Source organism: Cervus elaphus, chromosome 12 (assembly GCF_910594005.1).
Source record: "Cervus elaphus chromosome 12, mCerEla1.1, whole genome shotgun sequence".
NCBI classification, from domain to species: Eukaryota; Metazoa; Chordata; class Mammalia; order Artiodactyla; family Cervidae; genus Cervus; species Cervus elaphus.
In genome coordinates, this window is record NC_057826.1 from 35,922,098 (window position 1) to 35,946,199 (window position 24,102).

The window sequence follows — 24,102 nt, forward strand, 5'->3', positions numbered from 1 at the left end:
CAAAGTATTGGAGCTTCAGCTTCAGCCCTTTCAATGAATATTCAGGGTTAATTTCCTTTAGGAGTGACTGGCTTGATCTCCTTGCAGTCCAAGGGACTCTCAAAAGTCTTCTCCAGCACGACAGTTCAAAAGCATCAATTCTTCAGTGCTCAGCCTTCTTTGTGGTCCAACTCTCACATCCATACATGACTACTGGAAAAACCATACCCTTGACTATATGGACCTTTGTCAGCAAAGTGATGTCTCTTGTTTTTTAATACACTGTCTAGGTTTGTCATAGCTATTCTTCCAAGGAGCAAGCATCTTTTAATTTCGTGGCTGCAGTCAAAGTCCACGTTGATTTTGAAGCCCAAGAAAATAAAATCTGACACTTTTTCCACATTTTACCCATCTGTTTACCAGATACCATGATTTTAGTGGTTGTATGGTAGCCTGATAATTATCAGGGACACAAGTCCTTCTATTATTATTTAGCTGCTTTTGACATCCTCCACATGAGGCTTTTATGATCACTGCTCCAGCCTCCAACATTCCAGCCTCTAATCAATAGACACCAGTCACATCCCACTCCTTTGTTTTGGCAACCAAAAATGTCTCCAGACATCACCAAATGCCCTGGGGGACCAAACTCTCCCCATTAAGAACCCGTGCTTTGGACCAAAGGCAATGTTTATGGATGGATTCAGCTGTGAACCATCAGTAGCCAATACCTCCAGAGGTTGAGGGGATGGGGCCTCAGTCCTGAGTGGGGAGCTGGGGGCTGCACCATGGTTTTCACTGCAGTGATGACAAGATCACAAGTAGGGACAGTCCTGGAGCTCCAGCTTCCCAGTCCAGTGCTCTTTCCTCACAAAGGTGATTTATAATTTGTACACTTGTAAACAAGAATAGTTGATGGTGTCCGATCATGATGATGAGCCTAGGAGAAATCCGATGAAAGAGCTCAGAGACTCTGAACTGTTGTTGAAACTCATTGTTGTTGTTTAGTCGCTAAGCTGTGTCCAACTCTTTGCAACCCCATGGACTGTAGCCCACCAGGCCCCTCTGTCCATGTGATTTTCCAGGCAAGAATACTGGAATGTGTTGCCATTTCCTTCTCCAAGGGATTTTCCTGACCCAGGGATCGAACCCATGTCTTCTACTTGGCAGACAGATTCTTCACCACTCAGCCATCTGGGAAGTCCACTGAAACTCATTAGTCAAGCAGAAATACAAAGAAGGCCCAAGGACTTGAATTTTCCAAAAGTAGAAGCAAGAAGCAGAAAGCGGAATAAGAGAAGACCTGTTGGAAGTGGGCTGCATTCCAGGACAGAGAAGCTCACCACTTCCTCTTGCCCTTCCTTTCTTGGATAAACACTCTCCCAGCCCATGAGCAGCCTACCTGTCAACTACTGTCAGACAAAGCTGTGTGGCCCCATCTCTCACTTCCCCCCTCCTTTCTTCACCCACCAGCCCATCAACCTTGTCTGATCTGCTTGTTTCTGCCTTCAGCTCCAGGGCCCGCTGCGTACCCTGTTTCCTGGAGGCTCTCACACATTCCTCCTGGGCAGCCATGGGATAAGAGACCTCATAATTGAGAGGAGGAGGAGGTGGACATGGAGCTTTTTCTTCCTTTGCCTTGAGAAGCAGCTGGTTTCCTCCACTAACTGGATATTGAATGGACTAGCCTGACATCACCCCTCCCCCAAAAAATATCCCCATGGTGCAATCAAAATGACCACAGCAGGATCTTTTTTTTAATTCTGAGCAGAAAAACGTGAGAATAAAACAGAAAAAAAGGACTCACAAGTTAGTGTGAAACATTACCCAAGAGCCACCTGTTGGCTTTTTTCCAGAATGAGGGAGGGGTATTCCAAACTGCATTTTAATGAGCAGTCCTGTCCAAGGATCCTGCTGCTTCCCGGGAGCTCTGAAGCCAAACTCTACGTCTTAGACGTGGGCCTGTTTCTTCAAAACCCACTGGAGACTGGTTCCTTCAAACCTCTGTTGCCAGGCCAATCCAGAGTTCGCAGGCACTGGTGAAAATACAACTAGACAATTCCCAATAAACAAGAAGCCTCTTTGCGCTTCTTTCCTTAGACACTTTGTCCTTGTTCAGACAGTTCCTTTTATAACTAAATTTTACTGAGCACTTAGTGTGAATCAGTTCAAAGCCTATGCCTTTGATATGCATTATGTTGTCTGTCCACATAAAGTAAAACCCTTATTCCCATTGCAATGGACTGAATGTTTGCATTTCCCCAAAATTCGTATGTTAAAATCCTAACCACCAATGTGACAGTACTAGAAGGTGGGGACTTGGAGAGATGATTAGGTCATACGGGTGGAGGCCTCATGAAAGAGACTTGTGTCATAAAAGAGACCTCTCTCTCCCTCTTTCTGTTTTGTGAGGATGCAATGAAAAACAGCAGTCTGCAACCCAGAGGAGAACCCTCCCCAGTACCCAACCATGCTGGCTCCCTAATCTTGGACTTCCAACCTCTAGAACTGTGAGAAACAACTTCTGTTGCATATGAGCCACCTAGTTTATGCTACTTTGTCATAGCAGCCCAGATCGACTAAGATACCCATTTTACAGATGAGGAAACTAAGGCATAGAGTTCAAGGTCACTTACCAGAGAATGATGGAGTTGGGCCTTGAACCCAGTAAGGGGGACTCTGGAGTCCTGCTAACCTTTGTGCAGTCCAGCCCACCTTGGCTCCTCTCCTCCTGACTGCACTTCTGTGGTGTCAGAATGGAGACAGGTGGGAGGTTGAAACTGGCCTTAAATTCCAGCAAGGGTCAGACACAAAATCTAACCACCGTGATGCTTTCTTGCCAGTCAAAATTTGCCAAACACCAAGCAATTTTGTACATCAGACTCAGGAAGGCAGCAAGCCCAGTAAGATAATCTACAAATTTTGCTCCTAAAAGGACTGGAGAGGGAACAGAAGGGGTTGCGCTCCCTGAATCTCCCACAGACAGATCTAGCACCATGGGAATTTTCCCAATTTAAATGATTCTTTTTGAAACAGGAATGTAAAACTACCTTCAGTCTGCTCTTTTGCCAGGCCAAAATTACTTCCTTTCTATAAACACTCTAAAAATATTGACTCTCTGCCCCATAAAGTTAGTGTTTGCTTTAATTTATGGTATTCCAAGTTGAAAGAGTACTCAAGGAGGCAGAAGCAGAAAATCTGACTCTGACAAACCCTGGCAGTTTGGACCAAGCTACTCATTTCAACTTGCTGGGTCATAACAGCCTCCTCCGCAAGTGGCAGCCACGCCAGGCACAAGGTGGAAGTTGGCATGACAAGGAGGTAAAGGGCACAGCATTCACAGGCAGCCTCAGGTTAGGTTCCTGACTTCACCACTTACTAGGACGTGACATTTAACTTGGCCTTCAATATCCCTAGGTCTCAATTTTCTCATTTTTAAAATAGGGATAATTACAATGCCAATCTCTGGGGTGGTGTTGTCATAATTAAATAAGATGTATATGTAAAGCTCAAAGCAGAACTTGGAACAGAACACTCAAAACCTTTACTGCTATTTTTCATAACCATCATTATTATTGCCACATGAACTTTCCTGAGTTCCTGTAAGCATTAAATAAATTAAGGGAAAAGATATAATTATAAAACATTACAGAGATTAAAGTTATTTTTCTGTCTATTGGTTTGCACTCTCAAATTCTACCTGCTTTTCTTTGAAATTATTAAATACTTACATGCCAGTTTTCCAAGGGAAAAAAAATCAAACTTACTTTTGGGTTTTTTTGCTATAAATTCTAAAAATTTGCCTTGAATTCATCTTAAATGGAACTCTTTCTATCTTGCGTCTTTCACTACAAAATTTTCTGTTGTTAAGGAAACTAACATAAACTTTTATAATTTAATAGTTCACAACAGTCTTCCTTATTGGTTAGAGTAACCCTAACTGTTACAAGAGGTAAAACCAGAAGTCTCAGTGCTAAAACAGTTGTTATTTATGTGAGTTTATATTATGTGTAAAATAAAACAGGGGCTCCTGTTTAGTGTGCAGAGGTAGATGTGGACTGGAAGGGGTGTGGGAAGAGGGTCTCTGCTCTACTTAAGAATTTATCAGGAACTTGGGCTTTGGAACCTCTGCCATCTTCAACACAGGGCTCCCAAGTCACCTCAGGCATCAAGATCCTGTTGGCCAAGAGAGAGGATAGAGAAAATAGACATGCTTTTTAACCACACCAATTTGAAAGTGACCTATGTCACATCCACTCATGTTGCATTGGACAAATGGCCCCACCCAGATACAAAGCGGTCTAGAAAATGTAGCTGGACCATGGCTGAGCAGCCACTCCTAACAACTGCAGACAGCTAACCATCTCTGTCTTACCCTCCTAATAGTGGTCATGATCATACAAGATGTTTCATTTCTTGGCCCTCTGTCAAATGCTCTTACCACACCAAGAAACAGTAAACCATAAAGTTCAAGTCTCTTGGGCAGTAAAGTTGATAAACGACCTCAGACCTGAACAATTCAAGATCTGAAGTTAGAGCTCATTGTGCATCCCATTTTCTCCATGCACTAATCAAGGGAGAAAAGACCCTATATGAATTCACAGTCATCAATTACTTTTTAACATGTCCACATCGTAATAGACTGTCTTATTTGAGGAAAGTAAAACATTTAGAATGGTGTCAGGTGTATGATAAATGCTCACCAAGAAGTAGTTATCATTTTTTTTTTCTTACTGCTGAAAACATGAGGTGAAAGAAGATTAAGAGAATGAAGAGTAGGAGCCAGTGGTAGCAATAGCCCTCTGAGATCACACAGTTTCACATGTAACCCTCCTGTAGAGTGAGTCTAACTCCTTCTAACCACTGTAAACAGAACACATTCTGTCCTTTCCTCAGACCTGGTTGCTGAGAACTTTCTCCTCTCTCTCCTCTGTTTTACCCTGCTGTGGCTCTCATGGTATGCAGCAAAATTCAGAATATTTTCATACCTTCTGTATTTTTCCACTGAGCTATCTAATAGATTCTGACCTTACTCCCTCTACCTCTTAAGCTTTTCCAAGGGAAAATTGTGTTAATTTCTTTTCTTTTATAGTTTAATACATGACTACATGGAATGGCCTTTAGAGTGCAAATCATTATTTGTCTTATTGCCATGGTGTTTATCATTTTTTCATAAACAGTCTGAATAACAAAGTCTGCTCCAAGGAAACAGAGTTTTTTCCCTTCCTTCTTAAAGCCTTCATCTTTTTATCCAGTATTTCCTTTATCTCCTTCAAGATGATTTCAGCTCTTAAAATTAAAGCCTTTAAGGAAAATATCAAAAAGGACAAATGAGCTCATATTTAGTGAAATTGAATTTGGCAAGAGACAAACACGACAGGAAGTTAATAAAACTACTTACCACTTTTTTAATTCTCACAAGTGGAAATGAAGTTTCAGGTGATTCATCTACTAAGATGTCTTCCAGTAACAGTACTTACTTTATTAAGAGATTAAACCTACAGTATTTTAGTAGTTAATTAAAAGACTAGTTCCTAAGAGGTAATTTTATTGTAGGTCTGGGAGGGAAGGAATGCATTACAATTTTCCACTTCAATTTTTTACTTCTTCTATTTAGACTTGGGCGGTCAGTTTGATGGGGCAGCAGAATTGAGTTTTCTTAAGCACAGGGCAATATTCACCTCTGTCATTGCTTTTACTTATTACCAGGCATTGCTAAGGTGCCAGGGACTTGCCAGATCACTCATTAATTCCTTTTTCTATGTAGTTTTTGAAATAATAAGGAAACATCCATAGGATTGGTTTAGATGTTCATGGTAAGGATAGCATTCTTCACAAACCATCATAAGATGTGGAAGGAAGATTGCAGTAACACCCCTGAACGGATGGCTTCATATTTCGCACATGAAAATTAGCATTGTAGGAACAACCAGGAAGTAACCAAAATGTTCACCTATATTAGGAAAAGTTCTCTGGTATGTAAAGTAGATTCACCTGTAATCCCAAGATGTTAAGTTCACCTTGAAAACTGTAAAGCAATTCAATACAAAACACCCACCAAGTGCTGCAGAAATAGGCAGCATACTGTAAGAATTATATCAGTTCATTCAGATGTCAAGAACCACATATCATCATTCCAGAGAACTGCAAGAAATTTTCTTAAATTGGAAAAAGATACAGAATACTTGTTACCACAGATACCGCAACAATCTGCAAATTGAGGGCTATGTTTGCCAGACGTGCATTCCCTGCAAGAATCATATCTTTGACAATGGATCATCCTCGCCTAAGTAATTTGCTGAATCAGCGAAAGCCAGGCCAAAGGAATTCCAACCGGTGCACTTAAGTGTGTGGTTCTAGGACAGAAAAACACGGTGTCCATATGGTTCTCACTCCCCAAGGCAGGATCTGAGGTATGGGACTGTTTAGTAATATGCTAAGGTCCATGTGTGTACACTAAAACTAAAATATACTGTCTTTTATCTTTCTATTATCAATCTCAAATTACTCCTGCAATTTCATTCTCTGATTCTTTGGGGTTGGTGGTGGAGTAGTAGGGTGCTGGAAAAAGGAGATGGCAAATAGAGAGGATTTTTAATATAAAAAATTCTGTGATCAACTCAATTTCTTTGGGCTCAATAGCTTTTCTCAGTGTGAACAGAATGGATTCTTCAGGCCTTAAGAGGATTTCCCTCCCCCCGTCCCATCCACATCAAGATGATGTCCTGGGATAAACTGAAATAGCCTCATGGGGCTGGATAAAGGATCCTCTACTATACGCATCACGCTCTGCTCCATGTCTTAGTCCCAGCGTCTCTGGACCTGGGCTCTGTCTGCCCTCTTGTTGCCCTGCAGGGAGCCTTGGCTGTTCTGGCTCTGGAGCTGTACTTTCAGCATGGTGGGGAGTGGTCCTTCCTCATGGGGCCCCTCAGCTCTCCCTGGTGCCAAGGCTTCCCTGAGGTGTGGCTGCCACTCCCGCTCTGTCCCCACCCCGGGAAGGCTGCCTGCTCTGCTCACCTCCGGAGACCCTTTCCCTTTCCTCCAGTCCTCCAGCTGGCAAGGTTGCCAGCAAGCGCTTTCAGTTACTTTACACGTGCTTCATGGGGGGCCGGGGGGACAAGGGCGCAGTGAGAGGACATCAGAACATCTGTGTCCCTCTGTGCCACCTACCAGCCATAGAGAGCAGAGGGCCTGTTCTCAGGCCTCCTCCTCCCTAAGCATGCCCTACTGCCATCCTGTTCTACTGTACTTGCCAGGAGGATGCGGGAGGAACACTAAAATGCAGTGTCCTCTTAAATTTATCTTTGGTCACAGGTAGTAACTTCTGCTTCTAGCTATTCCCTCAACTATCTGATGTTTCTCCTTTTTTCCAAAAAGCCTCCCCAGGATGAGACTTCAGGCAGCAACTTCACCCTATTCTCCACCCTTTCATAGCTCCTTCTTCCCTAAAGAAGGCTTTCCACTTTCTCTCCCTGTTTGGCAGGAGCATCCCTTACATGCTATCAGCTCTTTCCTCTACGCTTAAACGTAGTCAACCAATACAGGGTCTTCATGTTTTAAGGGAGCATTTGGAATTTAGAAAACACTGCTCTCTGGATAAAGTCAAAGTTTAAAGATTTGTAGTGTTACTGTGGACTCAAATTTTCTCATATAGGGAGTCAAAGGTTGAATATGGACTTTTTTCACCTCTTTGCATTCCTGATTTAAAAATCTGACTTTTCTCTAAGGCAATGGACACCTCTGGTTGAAAAAAGGGAGAAAATGAGGAAGCGTGGCAGAAAAAGAACTTTAAAATAATTCAAATGGGACTTCCCTGGTGGTCCAGTGGTTAAGACTCTGTGCTTCCACTGCAGGGGGCATGGGTTAAATCCCTGTTGGACAGGGATCCTACATGCTACATGGCATGGCAAAAAAAATGTAAAAATTCTTCAAACTCATATCCTTCCTTCCCTTTCACACTTCCCATCCTCCCTTCCAATTCCATATTTCGTTTCTTTCTCTTCCCTTTTGTTGCAAAGACCTCAGCATCCAAGGAAGAGTCAATGAGGAGTGCAGTGCTTGCCCAGTCAGCAGCCTGGAAATCTAGACAGTAAGGAGGAGAGAGCAAGTACAGGTGAATGCAAGGGGTGGAGATTGGTTATTGCCAACAGATAATTCAATCGACTGAACAGGTAAACATACTGAGGGTAATATGAGCCATATTTCTTACTCTCTGGGAAGAATTTTTCAATATGCAAAGGAAGAAGACTAAAATAAATCTTAAACACAAGATTGGAATTGGACGTATAGGTATGAAGTAATGAATTTTGATAGATAAAATGATAGGTTATAGACAGAGAAACTGTCAAGGATGGATATATCTGATGATTTTTGATGTGTCACCTGGCTAAGCCTGACTACAGTGTAACTGTGTTCTGTGGTCAGAATTTCACGGGGCTCAATTCGAGGTGTGACTAGCTTTGTGTCCACATCTGGAACACAAGGTCCTCTTTCAGTTTCATCCAGGATGTTTGCAGGAAGTTCCCTACTCTCTTTCCAGCTGTTGTTCAGGGACCACTCTTAGCTCATGGAGGCTACTCCCTGGGAGGGTCCTGATCATATGGACTCCATGAGTAGTTCCCAACCTGCTTCCTCCAGCCATCAGGGGAAGGTCTTTGTTGCTTTAATCTTTTTTTAAAGGTACATATTTTTAGTTCAGACCCACACAGGACAATCTCCCTTTTGATTCTTTACCATATAAGCCACTAGGAAAGTCCTTGACTAACTCAGAGTCAACTAATCACAAGGGTGATAGCCCAGCCTATACACTGGTCTCTCCCACACTCAAGGGTAGGTCATTGTACAAGAGTGTGGTCATTAGGGGTCATCTTAGAATTCTGCCCTCCGCACAGAATCAGTCACCTGCCAGACCATAACTCTCACACTGGGTCAAGATGACTTATTAGAGGGAAAAATCCAAAGCAGTACCATTTTGTCATTGTTTTTCAACCGTGACACACCACAGTATTCAAGTGCCTTGCACTTCTGATTAGTTCCTGAGTATCCCCTGATACTTTTTACTTCTTCCTGGTCATGTAAACCAAAAGAACTGACAACAATTGATTTCTAAAAGTGGTTTTCTTCCTCACCGTCTCACTCAGAGTCCATAAGTGAAGGCTGCATTAAAAATGACCTTGAGAAGAGATGATAAATGAGAGGAATGGGGTTAAAAAGAGGAGGAGAGAATAGCTGCTACAAATAACAAGAGAGGGAAAGCAATACATGTCTTTGAATGGCTTGGACTTCCCAGCCACTGGGTTTTTCTTGAGATAATCTTGCCTGTCTAGATCCTAGATATGAAATCTGAACACCTAACATTTTTAAAAGTTGTTCAATTTTTAAAATAACTTGAACCCTCAATAGAGTAGTAGAAAGACTTGCTGTGTCTTGAAATTAAACCAGTCAAGGAGTCCAAGAATCAAAGTTTCCTGGCATTAGTCACTAACAATGAATGCTCCAACACCCAGGGAAATTGGGTTTTCCCCTGCAAAGGCCATGGCTTCTTCCTCACTTCCCTCTCCTGAGGGTTGTCCGTAGTGAGAGATCCTCCACACAAATATCCAGTCAGCAGTTTAGAACACAATGGTAAGAAATCTTAGGACAAAGCACCAAGTGTGATCAATATTTTTAAAGTATAAAGAGCAGCCATAATTTGTCTTCCGAGCTGAGCCACATCCCCTTTCTTTGCCATCTTGGTAAATGCCAGTATAAGATTCTTCCTGGATGGTTTCTCCAGGATTATTCTTGAGCTTGGACTTGACCAGGCTACTGCAATCCTGAGCCATAATGATGTCATTTGTGTTGTTAAGGTAACACTAACTGCTGTAGAAGATAAACCCTGAGATCTTTGTTCCACACAGTCATTCAGGAACCAGACTAATAAAGGATCCACATTGTCTACACATGGTTTCCAAGGTCACACGGGCCTCTGATATACAGCTTGCAGAGGAGGAAAGCGTGAAGGCAGATTACCCAGGAAGGGTTCATAGGCCAGCCTGGAAGTGATGTACATTATTACACATGGCATTTCATTGGCCACATGGTCTCACTTGAATGCAAGAGTGGTTGGGAAGTGTAGTCCCTGTTTGGGCAGCCACTTCCCAGAAAAAGTTCCCTATGGGAAAAGAGCATGACAAATTTGTGGACAGCAACTCAGATCTGCCTCAATGAAAATAATAGTGTTGGTGATGGCAGAAGCTACTGTTTACTATGTACCTATGCTATGCTATGCTTAGTTACTCAGTCATGTCGGACTCTTTGGGACACCATGGACTATAGCCCACCAGGCTCTCCTGTCCATGGGGATTCTTCAGGCAAGAATACTGGAGTGGGTTGCCATTTCCTACTCCAGGGGATCTTCCCAACCCAGGGATCAAACCCAGGTCTCCTGCATTGCAGGTGGATTCTTTACTCTCTGAGACACCAGGGAAGTCTTACTATGTACCAGGCACCTGCTAAGTGCTTAACAAATAATTTCTCATTGAATTTTCAGAATAGCTGTATGATTTACATTTAATCATCCTATTTTTGAAGATAAGAAAGCTGAGGCTCAGAAAAAATAACTTACCAAAAATCGCATGACTAGCCAGGGAGAAACAAAGACCAAAATCCCAGAATATCTGATGAGAAAGCCCATGTCCTCAAGTACTAACCCCATATTGCTTCCCTTATGCTTGGCTATAGTTATTTGATTATTTTTTTTCCTCTTTGAGTTGCTTGCTGCCAGAGAAGTTCTTACTCATCATAAACCTTGGAATTCCCCATGAGTTGGAGAATTATCTAGAATTTATAAAATTCCTTTATACTTTTAAGTTAATCCTGCCTTTTTATTTAATGATCACTGAATCTCCCCGTCACCAAACTCCCTTTTAACTGGGCTTTCACATTTCTTGGTTGCATGGCTCCAGGGACCTGACCTCACACCCAAGTCTTTCCTAATCAACTTACCTCAAGTCATTGAATGTACTTTTGTTTTCCTTGGAGTTCACTCAACAAGAAGTTTTCTCCAAAAATGCCCTGTTACTTTTCATACTCCTTTCCCCAACTCTCAGATGTCACACTCTCCTACTCATTGTTTCCCTGAAATTCTGTGTCTAGACTTGATTTTGCAATCTATTGCCTTTGCTCCTCCCCCAAGAAATGACACCTTCAATATTTGATTTTAAAATTCAGTTCAGTTCAGTTCAGTCGCTCAGTCATGTCCGACTCTGCAACCCCACGAACCGCAGCACGACAGGCCTCCCTGTCTATCACCAACTCCCAGTGTCCACCCAAGCCCATGTCCATCAAGTCAGTGATACCATCCAACCATCTCATCCTCTGTCATCCCTTTCTCCTCCTGCCCTCAATTTTTCCCAGCATCAGGGTCTTTTCAAATGAGTCAGTTCTTCGCATCAGGTGGCCAAAGTATTGGAGTTTCAGCTTCAACATCAGTCCTTCCAATGAACAGCCAGGACTGATCTCCTTTAGGATGTTTTAAAATTGCTCTGGTGCAATTTAGAGCCAGATAGCTTTCATGCTGAAGAAGAGTCGAGGGTCAAATCAGGGGGAAAAATTAATAACAATGAGGACTGCAATTGTCTTCAGTTTGGAGGATTTGTTTTTTTATTGTGGGATAATTCAACCAGCCAACCTCAAGTATTTTCTGACATAAATTCAATGGAAGTTTCAGTTATGCCTTTTGGAATGTAAAAAAAAAAAAGACCTATTTTATAATTTTGGTTGTTTGTTATAATGAAAACCAATTCTCAGTTCACTAGAGCCTCGCTGATCTTGGAATGCAAACCCATTCGTTTTCAAAGCTAGATGTTTGAAGGGCTCATCTCTCAGGTGCAGATCTTAAAAACTCTGCTGCCTGATGTGAGGCTCAAGCCCTTTGCCCCTTAGGGAGAAGCTCCAGGTTTTGAGTTCCCTTCTGATTGTAGGTTACAGCACAGCCCACATTTAATGGTTTAAAACAATCATTTTGTTTTGCTTACAATTTTATGGGTCAGGAATTAAGGAAGGACTCAACTGATTGTGCTATCTCTGAACCTTACAGTATCAGCTGAGATAGCTAAATCGGGAGGAACCACTGTCAAGACAGCTCCATCACTCATGTTATGGCGCCTAAGTGATCCTTGGCCTCTCTCTCAGTCTTGCTCTCGTGTCTGTGTGTGTGCATGTGTGGGTATCTTTCTTCCTAAAGGCTCTCATTCTCCATAGTTTGAGCTTGGGCTTCTCATGACTTGGGCTTCTCAAGGCAGACTGGCCACTGGAGAGTTGTACTTCTTACACAGAGAATGGCTTCCAGACTTAGGAAGCAGTGCTGCAAGGCTAAAGACCATACCCAGAACTGGCCCAGCGTCTCTTCCACTTATTCTATTCGTCAAAACAGCGTCAAGGTCTAACAGATTCAGGGGAGTGAAAACAGTGTCTCACCTCTTGAGAGGCAGCAAGGTCACATTGGAAAAAGATTAGTCCAGGGAGGAAACCCCTACAGATATTATCATCTGGGGACTCTAATGAAGAAGCCCATTCCAGTTATTCCACAGTTCAGGCCACCTCTCTAAAAGCCTGTGTCCCACACACAGAGCTTACAAACAGCTTTTTTTTTTTCTTTGACAGTCAGTATCACATGCTTCAATATGAGATAATAACCATGGCTATCATATATTTCAGGAAATCTACTAATATTAAAGAGGGAGATCAAAAAGAAATTAGGACTTTGAGATCATATACATAACCCATGGAAACAAATTTTGAGTCCATCAAAGGAAAAAAAGATGCTGTTTTTTTAAAAGTTCATTTTCTTAAAAGTCAAGAAGCTAAAAGTTTAAAAATTAATTCTATAAGATTATAACAATAACTGTTCATAAGCAAACATTTTCAGCTCTTCGATATTTTTTATGATAGTTACCTCAATATTTATAACTAATATGATTATTCTAATATTTCCTGATGTTTCCATTTTAGATATCATTTATTGATCTCCTTATATTAAAAAGTTGTCATGAACTTGGGTAAACTCCAGGAGATGGTGAGGGATGGAGAGGCCCGGCGTGCCGCAATCCATGGGGTCACAAAGAGGCAGACACGACTGGATGACTGAACACACATGAGAAGAGGATCTGAATCTTTTATATTATACTGGACATGTGTGTTATAGGAAACTATATCATCAAACGTTGTAGTCGAGAATGGCTTGTTCACTTAATGCTGTAATACATTGGCGTAACAGAACTTTTGATCCAGCTTAGAGCATGGATGCTGCTGGGGGAATTTTAAAAGGCCTGTGCCACCTAGGTTGAAGTTGCACCCAAGAATTTATGAAGAAATAGAGGGGTCTTTTGAAAGAGAAAAAAAATACAGAGATTCCAGTCCCTTCACTCTGAGTTTTAAATTGGTTAAAATCTCTGGGGAAGTAGTATGGCTCCTTATTGAAGCTAGAGGGCAGTACAGGACACCAAGCTCCCTGGGAAAAAAAAAATCGATGAGAGCAGGAAATTCAACTGCAAATCAGAGAGCTAAATGGGCTCTCAGAGCTCAACCCTGCTCTCCCAGACATCTAGCCTGGTGGCAGCACCCTTCCATCCAGAATCCTGACCCTCCTCCCCTGGAACAGCTGAGGTTCTTAATAAACTTCCTGAATTTTTCAGGACCTACTCAAGAATCGAGCAACAGTAAATCACACTCTCGACAGCTGAGAAAGTCTAGGCAAGTTGACACTAGTCCTAGATTTCAGGTAAGAGGGAAATACATAGTTGTAAAAGATGGTGGGGGAGAGGGAGCAAGAATAGTATTTCAGAGAAAAAATCCTGCTATCTTCCAAGGGTTCAATACACATAGCTAAACTTTCCCAGAAATTGTTCTTTTGGTCCCAAAACTCTAGTTCAGTTCAGTTCAGTCGCTCAGTCATGTCCAACTCTTTGTAACCCCCATGGACTTCAGAATGCCAGGCTTCCCTATCCATCACCAACTCCCAGAGTTTACTCAAACTCATGTCCGTTGAGTCAGTAATGCCATCCCAAAATTCTAGGGGCAGGATAAATGGTCCCTCTAAATATTCTGAGGACAGAAAGCAGAGGAATCATTGATACCTTTGACCATGAAACTGCTTTGCTGAAAGTTTTACTTCCATTTTAGTTTCAAAGGATTTGTTAACAAAAGAAACCACACCTTACACACATAAACTATTTCGATTTTTAGGTTGTTTGACTTAATTTCAATATACAGTCATTAAAAGAAAGGTAATAGAAATAATAGAGAGACATAACTGTGTACACCACCAAATTGGCTGACCCAATTGTCTGACCCAAAGAGTCAGACACAACTAAATCGACTTAGCACAGACACTGTTAAGAAAAATTTACCAGTCCTGAATTCAGTGGAATTGGGGATGGGTAATTAAATAGAAATATGTGCTTGCATGCTCAGTCACTTCAGTCATGTCCAACTCTGAGATCTTATGGACTGTAGCCCGCCAGGTTCCTCTGTCCATGGGCTTCTCCAGGCAAGAATACTGGAGTTTCCATTCCCTCCTCCAGAGGGTCTTCCTAACCCAAGAATTGAACTCACATCTGTGTCTCTTGCATTGCAGGTGGATTCTTTACCACTGAGCCACTGGGAAAAACACCTAACACTAATTAATTCTAATACCCCCACTAAATTAATTATTAAGTGTAAAGTACATAATTCACTTGTAATTTGGTACCTTTTCAACAAATCAGAAGATTTCACAATCCCTCCTAAAAGAACACTTTGAATATTGCTGAACTGGAAACCCATGAGATAGGCAGGCAGAACTGACCATCTGTGACATCTTCTTGGGGCTTACTGGTGCATGGAAATAACCACATACCCTATCAGTCCATCAGTTACTGAAATATAATATATAGGTGGCCTTGGGAGTGGAGTCTTGAATATTGCCAGAAGTATAGCCTGGGACATTTCCTTACCACCAGCAGGAACCAAGTCTGGTTAACATAAAGCCAAAAGAGATTTGTGGGGAGGATATGACAAGAGCTCAGAGAATTGTGAGAACAGAGGGACAATCAGGTCTCAGGAAGAACAGACACCTGGGAGTTCCTGCAGGTGCTTCTGGGCTTCTCTCTGTGGTATTTCCCGTAGATGATCACACCACCCACTCTGCCTGCAGGAGACACAGGTTCCAGAGGGGATTGGGGGCAAGAATCTGAACTGGCAGCTGAGCTACGTGGTGAAGGCAGGTGCTGCAGGAGAGAGAGGGAGGGCTGTTAGCAGGAAAGAGGAGAGGGACTGGGCACGCAGAAACAGTAGCCCCTATACCAAGCAAGCCAAGTCTCATTCTTTATGAAACACTTCACTTTTAATATTCTAGATTTAGCCCCCAAGTAGAGAGTAAACCAATGTTAAATGGCTGACATCTGAATTATGCAGAAGTTTTCTCAAAGAGAAAAAATAATGTAGCAGTTCAGTGCTTGGGCTTTGGGGTCAGACAACCTGGGTTTGAATCCTAGTCTCTAGCCACCTTCAACTTTTCTGAGCTTCAGTTTCTTCATCAGTAAAACGTGGAGGATGTTTACTTGCGTCAGGATGCCTTTGGTGAGGAGTCATAAGCCCCAACTAAATAAGAGAATTTAATGTTTTATATTATTGAAAAGTCCAGTGGTAGAGAGGGCTTCAATGGCTCAACAATTTCATAAGCTTCTTTGCATTGTCTGCTCTGTTCTTTGGAGCATCCACATCATTCCAAGGCTGGATGCACTCTGGTAACAAGATGGCTGCCAGATGCTTCTGGAATTTCATGTTTTCTCATTTATATTCAATAAACAGGAATCTCTTCTCAAGTCATCTAACTAAAATCCTGGGCTTTCCTTCTTTATTATTTTTGTTCTATTTTATTTTTTTAGTTTCACACCATGCAGCACGTGAGATCTTAGTTTCCTGACCAGGGGTGGAACCTGTGCTCCCTGCCTTGGAAGTGCGGAGCCTCAACCATTAGACCACCAGGGAAGTGCTAGGCTTCCCGTGAATAGGACCATCTTTATCCATATGCCACCTCTTTGGCAAAAGAGATGGCTCTAAGACAGAAAAACGTAATGGAGATGAGCAGAGAGAATGCTGAGGGGACAACCACAATCTCCAAATCCATTACATTATATCCTAAAGTTAATCTGAGTATTCATTGTATGTAAAATGCTCAGTAGGTGCCTGGCAGATGTGTCAAATGTGTGTGTGTGCGCGTGCGCGCGCGCATGCGTGTGTGTGTGTGTGTGTGTGTGTGTGTGTGTGTAAAGAGAAATCTAGACCTAGAGACAGAACTCCAGGTATAGATAAAATCTTTAAGACCTAAAGAAGCTCTAAAAACCTAAAAAGTTATAAGACCAATATGGAGAGTATTTAAGTATATGAAAATCTAATAATTATTTTTCTCATGATAATTTTGATCAGGCTTTTCATTTATCAAATATTGGATTCTTTTTCAGCATTTTTGGTACCATGCTTAAGAACAGCTTAATCTGCCTACTTGATAGCCTAACATAATGTGTATATGTAGGTAGATAGAAGATGAAAGATAGATATATAAATGGATAGAGGATACATTTTAGCTGCTCACATATTTCAACACCTTCTTAAGTGTAGATACAATGTTAATTTGTTATAGGTTGGATTCCTGGTTTAGGAAGATTCCATATGCTGCAGAGCAGCTAAGTCCGTGTGTCACAACTACTGAGCCCATGCTCTAGAGACTCTTCACCCCAATTACTGAGCCCCGGTGCTGTAGCTACTGAAGCCCACACATCCTAGAGCCTGTGCTACAGAGTGAAAGAAGCCACTGCAATGAGAAGCACAACCAAGAGAAAACCCACACAGAGCAATGAAGACCCAGCACAGCCAAAACTAAATAAATAAAAAGGTTGATTTGTTGGAATGTTATCTATATGCTGAAGGTGCCTCAAAAGTGACTCTTCTTCTGAAGACAGATTACATAATTCTACAACTGGAAGAGGCAATAGAAATCATTATGCCAATCACTTTCCAGATGAGGGAATTTATACTAAAGAGATCCCTTTGCCAGAAAACCACACAGTTAGTAAGTAGCAGAATGAAACCAGGCCTCAAATGTCCTGACATCCAGCAGCGCTCTTCTCTACAAGATGATCCCATCTCTCTTGGGAGTATTAAATTTCTTAAAAAACAAGATCTTCATAAATGGTAGATTTCCTTTCAATCTGCCCGAAGCAAATAATGACTACTGTGAAATTAGGAAAGCTCAAATAATGTAGACATTGTCATCCAAGGTGGAACAGGCAACTTGGAAGAAGTTTACTTGGAAGAAGTTTAATACAAGTTCTGAGAGACATGGTGAGCTCTATTATTATTGGTGCTGTTGCTTGTCAATAATGCTGAGAAATGGCATGTTAATTAGCAGGGGACAAATTATAGCTACAGTTTTTTTTTCCCTAAAAGGTAAATAGTTAAAATGTTTTGATAAATCATGTCCACAAGAACACTTTCTATTCCATTTTTCACTGTCCTACCTATAAGTTGGTGCTCTAAGTGAGGATCCAGCTTTAAAATTGCTCTGAAAAAAAAGGCTACTTCAGATATGAAATATTCCATGGAGCAAACCCCACATCCCACTTTTCCTGAGTACTCTGTTTTTCTCACTTATGGAGAGGCATAAAACACTTAGGGAAACTGGGCCTGGTACAGAGACTAGTCAAAGTAAACAAGATGAGAGGATAAGATTTCAAAAACCTGTCCACCAATTTTAGCTTCCAAGCACAGCACCAAAACTTGAATATTCAACAACTTAAGCAGACCCTCTCAACAACTGAAGTTGACTTCCACAAATCCTTCTTCCGTTGACTAGCCACAGAACAAGGGAGGAATCTCACAGAGAAAAACCTCTTCTATCGTCATACCCAACCAGCTTAGGTCTGATCCTAATGCCAAAAACCTAAAAATCAACAGAAGAGAATCCGTGTGCTTCTGGAGCCAATTCTTTTTTTCAGGGTAAGATGCTTTCCTCCTACCCAAGCAAAGTGGCAGGATCCAATGAATGTTGCCTTGCACGCCCCTTGTCATCAACCTGCCCTTTAGCAGGACACTGAATGCCCTTTTCTGCTGTAAGACAGATACTGAATCACCACATTATACTCCCTGACCCTGCAGGGCCGGGGTACAATATCATAATGTCAAACTGGGGTCTGAAAAGACCTTTGTGTGGGATGAGACCAGACTCTAAAGATAGCAGAGCTGCTGAGTCACTTAGGGTGATGACCACAGATGGTGCTGCTGCACTCAGCTCCCTGGGGAAAGCTGGTGGCAAAAGCCCCTGGTAACTCTCTGGGCTAATTATGGCGGGTGGGAGGGTGACCTTGGAAGCAAGTTGTACTTAACCCAGAGATCAGAATGCCTGAGGGAAGAAACACAACTTGTAAATCCTAATAAACAACATTTTTAATTTGCTTACTTAATAAAAGCATGCTATTACATGACAGGTAGTTCTCCTTAGAAACAGGTGCATTGTAATTTTTTTTTTTTAATATTAAATCTAAAGAGAGTTACAGGATAGATGGCAGCCTGGAAATACGCTGATGTGTCCTGGCAGAATTTCAGACATAATGGTTTTTTTCTCTTTGTAAACCTTCCATCAGTGGGAAGGCAAACCCTGCCAAAAGTGAGGAACCCAAGCTGGAGGCGGTGAGACTCCACCACGCAGTCGGTGGCGACCGGCCAAGACTCCAAGGCCAAATCGGAAACAACCACGTTGAGTTCATTAAACAACGACATGATCAAAGGCGTGCAAGCCTTCACAAAGGCAAAAATTAATCTGTTTAATACTTGGCTAAATTTTCATCTGTTGAAGTAAATTTGAAATGAAATTCATCAAATTCTCTCTTCCTGTGGAAAAATCCTTTGAGTTCCCCAGAATGTCCAGAAGATGGCAGAAGCGTTCTTTCTTTCTATTCTCGGGACCTGGTGACAGCTCTGTCCACAAAATTAATGTGAATAGGTATATCTGAGTATAAATATACATTTGCCGGATATCAGGAATTATATCCAAACAAGAAGAAGCTGAACCTCGCTTGACAATCTCCTTTTGAAGGAGGCAATGTCCCAGGGAAACAGTAAGCATAAAAAAAAAATTTTTTTTTAAATCGTGGCTATCAATGAAATGGCCAAAGGAAGAACCACAGCCCAATAAGTCAAACACTATTCATGCACCTCTCATGGCCTCTGTGAGACTCACTGTTTCCCAGACCTACCCCTCCTTCCCCTCCCCTTCATTAATCCTTAAAGACTTGTGCATACTCCCCAGTCATCAGAAACCTGTAGCCTCTCCATCAAGATGATGAAGCTGGAAGATGTACAGGGAAATTCTCTACTTCAAAAATTTCTACCCTGCCCCTGCCTCCTCTGTGAGGTCAACCTACATACCCAGAGATTTATCCATTACCCTGAACATTATGAATATTGGATTCCTGCTGGACAAACTGAAGCTGGTGTAGGATCTCAGATGCCTCAATCTCTTGAGAGGACAGTGTGTAAAATATCAACACAGCCCATCGTGAGTAACACTTATTAAAAATTCATAGAAATTCATGAAAAGTCTTTTGCTATTTATTTCATGAACTGAAAATATTTATTCCAACCAGATCAAAGGAGGGGGGTAAATGTTTTCTATGGCTCCAATTTCAGACTCCGGTATGAAATGAATCAATAGTAGCTAGGAGGAGTGAAATCAAAGATTTCCTTTTCAACAGTAATAAATCCAGTCAAACCCTATTTGGCATGGCACTTGACATGGCTTGTAAATTCTGAAGTTGCTCAATTATGTATTTCAATAGTAATCCTTTACAAAATTAATAGGAAGTGCTAAATTAGGATAAATGGCCTCCAATGGGATCCAGATGCTTAAGCCTAGACTAGGTAGAAAGTGTGAAAAAATTAAGAACTCTACTGATTCTCTCTCTGAGTTTCTTGGAGGAGCCAGAGTTCCTCAAGCGTGGAATGTTAATACTTGGGAAGCATGTGTTATGGAGCAGCCTGAGTCCCAGCTGTGTTTATACTCCAATTCCAAAATATCTGGGCCTGGAAGGAGAACTGGTAGCGTGAGGAGGGACACAGGAGCCTGCTGGGACAGACTGATTTCAAGAGCAAAGAAAGAAACTGCTTCAACACACAGAGAACAGTATCTGTCACTCAGCCTGCCTTGCAGCCCCACTCCTGAGCTTGCATCTGATTCCCAAGAGGGTGGAAAAAATGCTGAAACACGGCAACATTGTTGGTCTCCTTTGCAGTGGCGGTTGTGTGAATGATGGTCACAACCAAAAGGGCAGCAGAGTATCATTATAAAGTCTGCAGATAGCAAATACTTGAGAGGGTGTGAGAAAAGGAACTCTCCTACACTGTTGGTGGGAATGTAAATTGGTGGTCACTATGGAGAGCAGTGTGGAGGTTCCTCAAAAAACTAAAAACAGAGTTGCCATATGATCCAGCAATTGACTTCTGGGTATATACCAGACATAACTATAATTCAAAAAGATACATGCACCCCTATGTTCGTAGCAGCAGCACTGTTCACAAGAGCCAAGACATAGAAACAACCTAAAAGTTCATCAACAGAAGAAAGTATAAAGAAGACATGGTACATATACACAGTGGAATATAGCGCAGCCATAAAAAATGAAGTAATGCCATTTGCTGCAACATGGATGGACTGAGAGGCTATCATACTAAGTGAAGTCAGGCACAGAAAGACAAATATCATATGATATCACTTACATGTGAAATCTAAAATATAACACAAATGAATTTATCTATGAAACAGAAACAGACTCACAGACATGGAGAACAGTCTTGTGGTTGCCAGTAGGGAGGGGACTGGGGGAGGGAGGGATTGAGAGTTTGGGATTAGCAGATGCAAACTAGTATATATAGGATGGACAAAGACAATGTCCTACTGTATAGTACACAGAACTATACCCAGTATCCTGTGATAAACCATAATGGAAAAGAATATGAAAAAGAATGTAACTGAATCACTTTTCTATAAAGCAGAAGTTAACACAACATTTTAAATCAACTATACTTCAACAAAATAAATTTTAAGAAAAGAAGTGCAGCAGTGGCCTTGGGCAGTGTCAAGGCTGACACCACCACCTTCAGCCTGAGGGCTGGGACTCCCCACAGGAAGACCATGTCTCTGGGGGAGGGGGATGCCTGTGGCACCGTGACCTCTGCCATTCACTGGAAGGACTGATGCTGATGCCATTGGTGGGAAGGAGGCATCGGCACTGAATGAAGCTGCATGCCAGAGACCCAGTGTAGGAAGAAGAAAACAGCAGACCTCATGCGGTGACCGAAGAATTAGTCCCCAGAGAACTTGATTATCGTAGGTTGAAGAACAAGCCCTCCAAAGATGCCCAAGTCCTAGTCTCCAGAGCCTGTGAATACATTACCTTACATAGGAAAAGGGACTTTACAGATGTGATTAAGTAAAGGATATTGAGATGGAAAGATTCTCCTGGAGTATTTTGGTGGGCCCAATGCAATCACAAAAGTACTTACAAGAGGAAGCCAGGACAGTCAGAATCAAAGATGTGACAACAGAAACAGAGGGCAGAGAGAGAGATCTAAAGGTGTTACATTGCTGGCTTTAAAGATGGAGAACACACACACCACCCACCCCTAGCCCAAGCCAAGGAAGGCAAGTAGCCTTTAGGGGTTTAAAAAAAAAAAAAAAGGCAAGGAAACTGCTTCTCCCATAGAGCCTTTGCAGCGAGCATTGCCCTGTGGCCCATCTGGGCAACTGAACAACAGTAACTATTTGTCAGAGCAGCAACAGAGAAATCATATACCAGTGATACAAGGAGATCAAAAGAGTCAATCCTAAAGGAAATCAGTCCTGAATATTCATTGGAAGGACTGATGCTGAAGCTGAAGCCCCAATACTTTGTCCACCTGATGTGAAGAACTGACTCATTGGAAAAGACCCTGATACTGGGAAAGATTGAAGGCAGGAAGAGAAGGAGGTGACAGAGGATGAGATGGTTGGATGGCATCACTGACTCAATGGACATGAGTTTGAGCAAGCTCCAGGAGTTGGTGATGGTGGGGGAAGCTTGGCGTGCTGCAGTCCATGGGGTCACAAAGAGTCAGACACAACTGAGCGATTGAATTGAACTGAGTTGATACACTCCTTTAAGAGCTCTCAGAATCATCTGTGACAACATGGAGGCTCAGATTCCCAGAGGACAAGGGGAAAAGAGCCAGAAGTTTTGGGAGCCAGTCTCATTTGGTCTGTGGGAAGAGGGCATGCAGGTTAGAATGGGGTAGTCTAGGTCCACAGGTCTGCTTTACACACCACAGTCCCCTAAGTGAACACTTCATCTTAGATCTCACCTGGAATCTTCATCCAAAACATCAACACCTGCCTTCTGCAACACTCTTAATATTCCAGACAAAAATATGCATTACTTTGCTATCGTCCCTTCCCTTCAAAAACTTCTGAAAGGCAGGGTGTGCCTTGAATACCTCAAAAGATACCACATATATCCATTAATGAGTTCCCAAGTCATTTGAAACTCTGGGACCAAAGCCTATCCCTATCTGTTGGATACTAATGTAGCATTTCTCAGCCACTTGCTCTAGATTTTAGTCCAACCTTTAAAAGCATTCTGCTGACAAGACATTTTAGAAACGTCTTCAGAGGTTTGTTCTATGACTATAACAGAAATCCAGCCCACCCCGCTGAGGCTCAAGACTCTCTTTTCAGCCAGGTCACCATTAAAGATGGAGGCCTATTTTTCAGGACCCAGAAAAGTATTTGAGTTGGCGCGACTAATTCAGTACTTTCTGCCAAATGAACCAGTTGTTTCTTCCCAAAAATCAAATGTGTCCTTGATCTGAAAAATATGTACATCCTCCTATTAGTAGTTATTACAGTGCATTTTACTAATATCCAACTCTATTATCTCTGCTAACAATAGAGACCAGAAAGCACACAAGAGATTGCAATTAACAAATGATGCCCAAACTTCATTTTATCATTCATAAAATATCTCTTAATCTTTATACAAGAGCTATCAACAAGAAGGAAAAAATGATGAATTTGTTCAAATTCCTTTTGTTATTTTTCCTGACCACCTTTTGGCAAAATTATTAGATAATACAAAAAGAAATAATGGCAAGGCAAAAGCAAGAGCACCATTTGACCATGACTTTCAAGGGCTGGAAATAACCTGCTCTGTGGTCCATCTCAGCTGGATTTGCCTCTGAACAAGGGAGATTGGCACTGGAGAAAACACTCCCCCATTTACACTGTGGGGTCAAGGATTCCACCAGGGAAAGAAGAGCCCCAGTTTAAGAAGCATGGCTATTATACCTGTTACCATGTCTGCTATGAGACTTCCCAGGTAGCTTAGTGGTTAAAGAATCCCCTGCCAATGCAGGAGGTGTGAGAGATGCAGGTTTGAGTCCTGGGTCGGGAAGATCCCCAGAAAAGCAATTGGCAACCCACTCTAGTATTCTTGCCTGAAAAAATCCCATGGAGAGAGGAGCCTGAAGGGCTACAGTCCATAGGGTTGCAAAGAGTTGGACACGCCTTAGCCACAGAGCTCACACACATGCCTGCTATTGCTAACACCACAGGTACCCATATACTGTATATTCCCATCTTCATTGCTTTGATTCACTTCATTTTTTCATCTTCTACTTTCTTCACCATTTGGAAGTGCCCTCTTCTTCCACCAATTTTCCCATATTTGAAAGCCAACTTATGTCTCACCTCCTCCAGAAAGCCTTCTCTGATCACAGTTCTTCAAAGAAATCCCTCTCTCCTTCAGATTCATGGCACTCATCCTATGTTGCCTTCAGTTGGAATATAATTCTATCTTCCTTGTGATGCCTTTTATTGTTACTTAAGTTACTTCTCTTGTTTTTTTTATGCCTCTGGTCTTTCAGAGATCAGAGACCATGGCAGCTATTGTTTTGTATTCCCTATAATACCTAGGTCTGTGCCTTGCACATTGTAAAGCATTCATTCATTTATTATTTATCCATTCAACATTTATGTACTAAACTGTGTGCCGATGAATGAGAAGCAAAATGCCT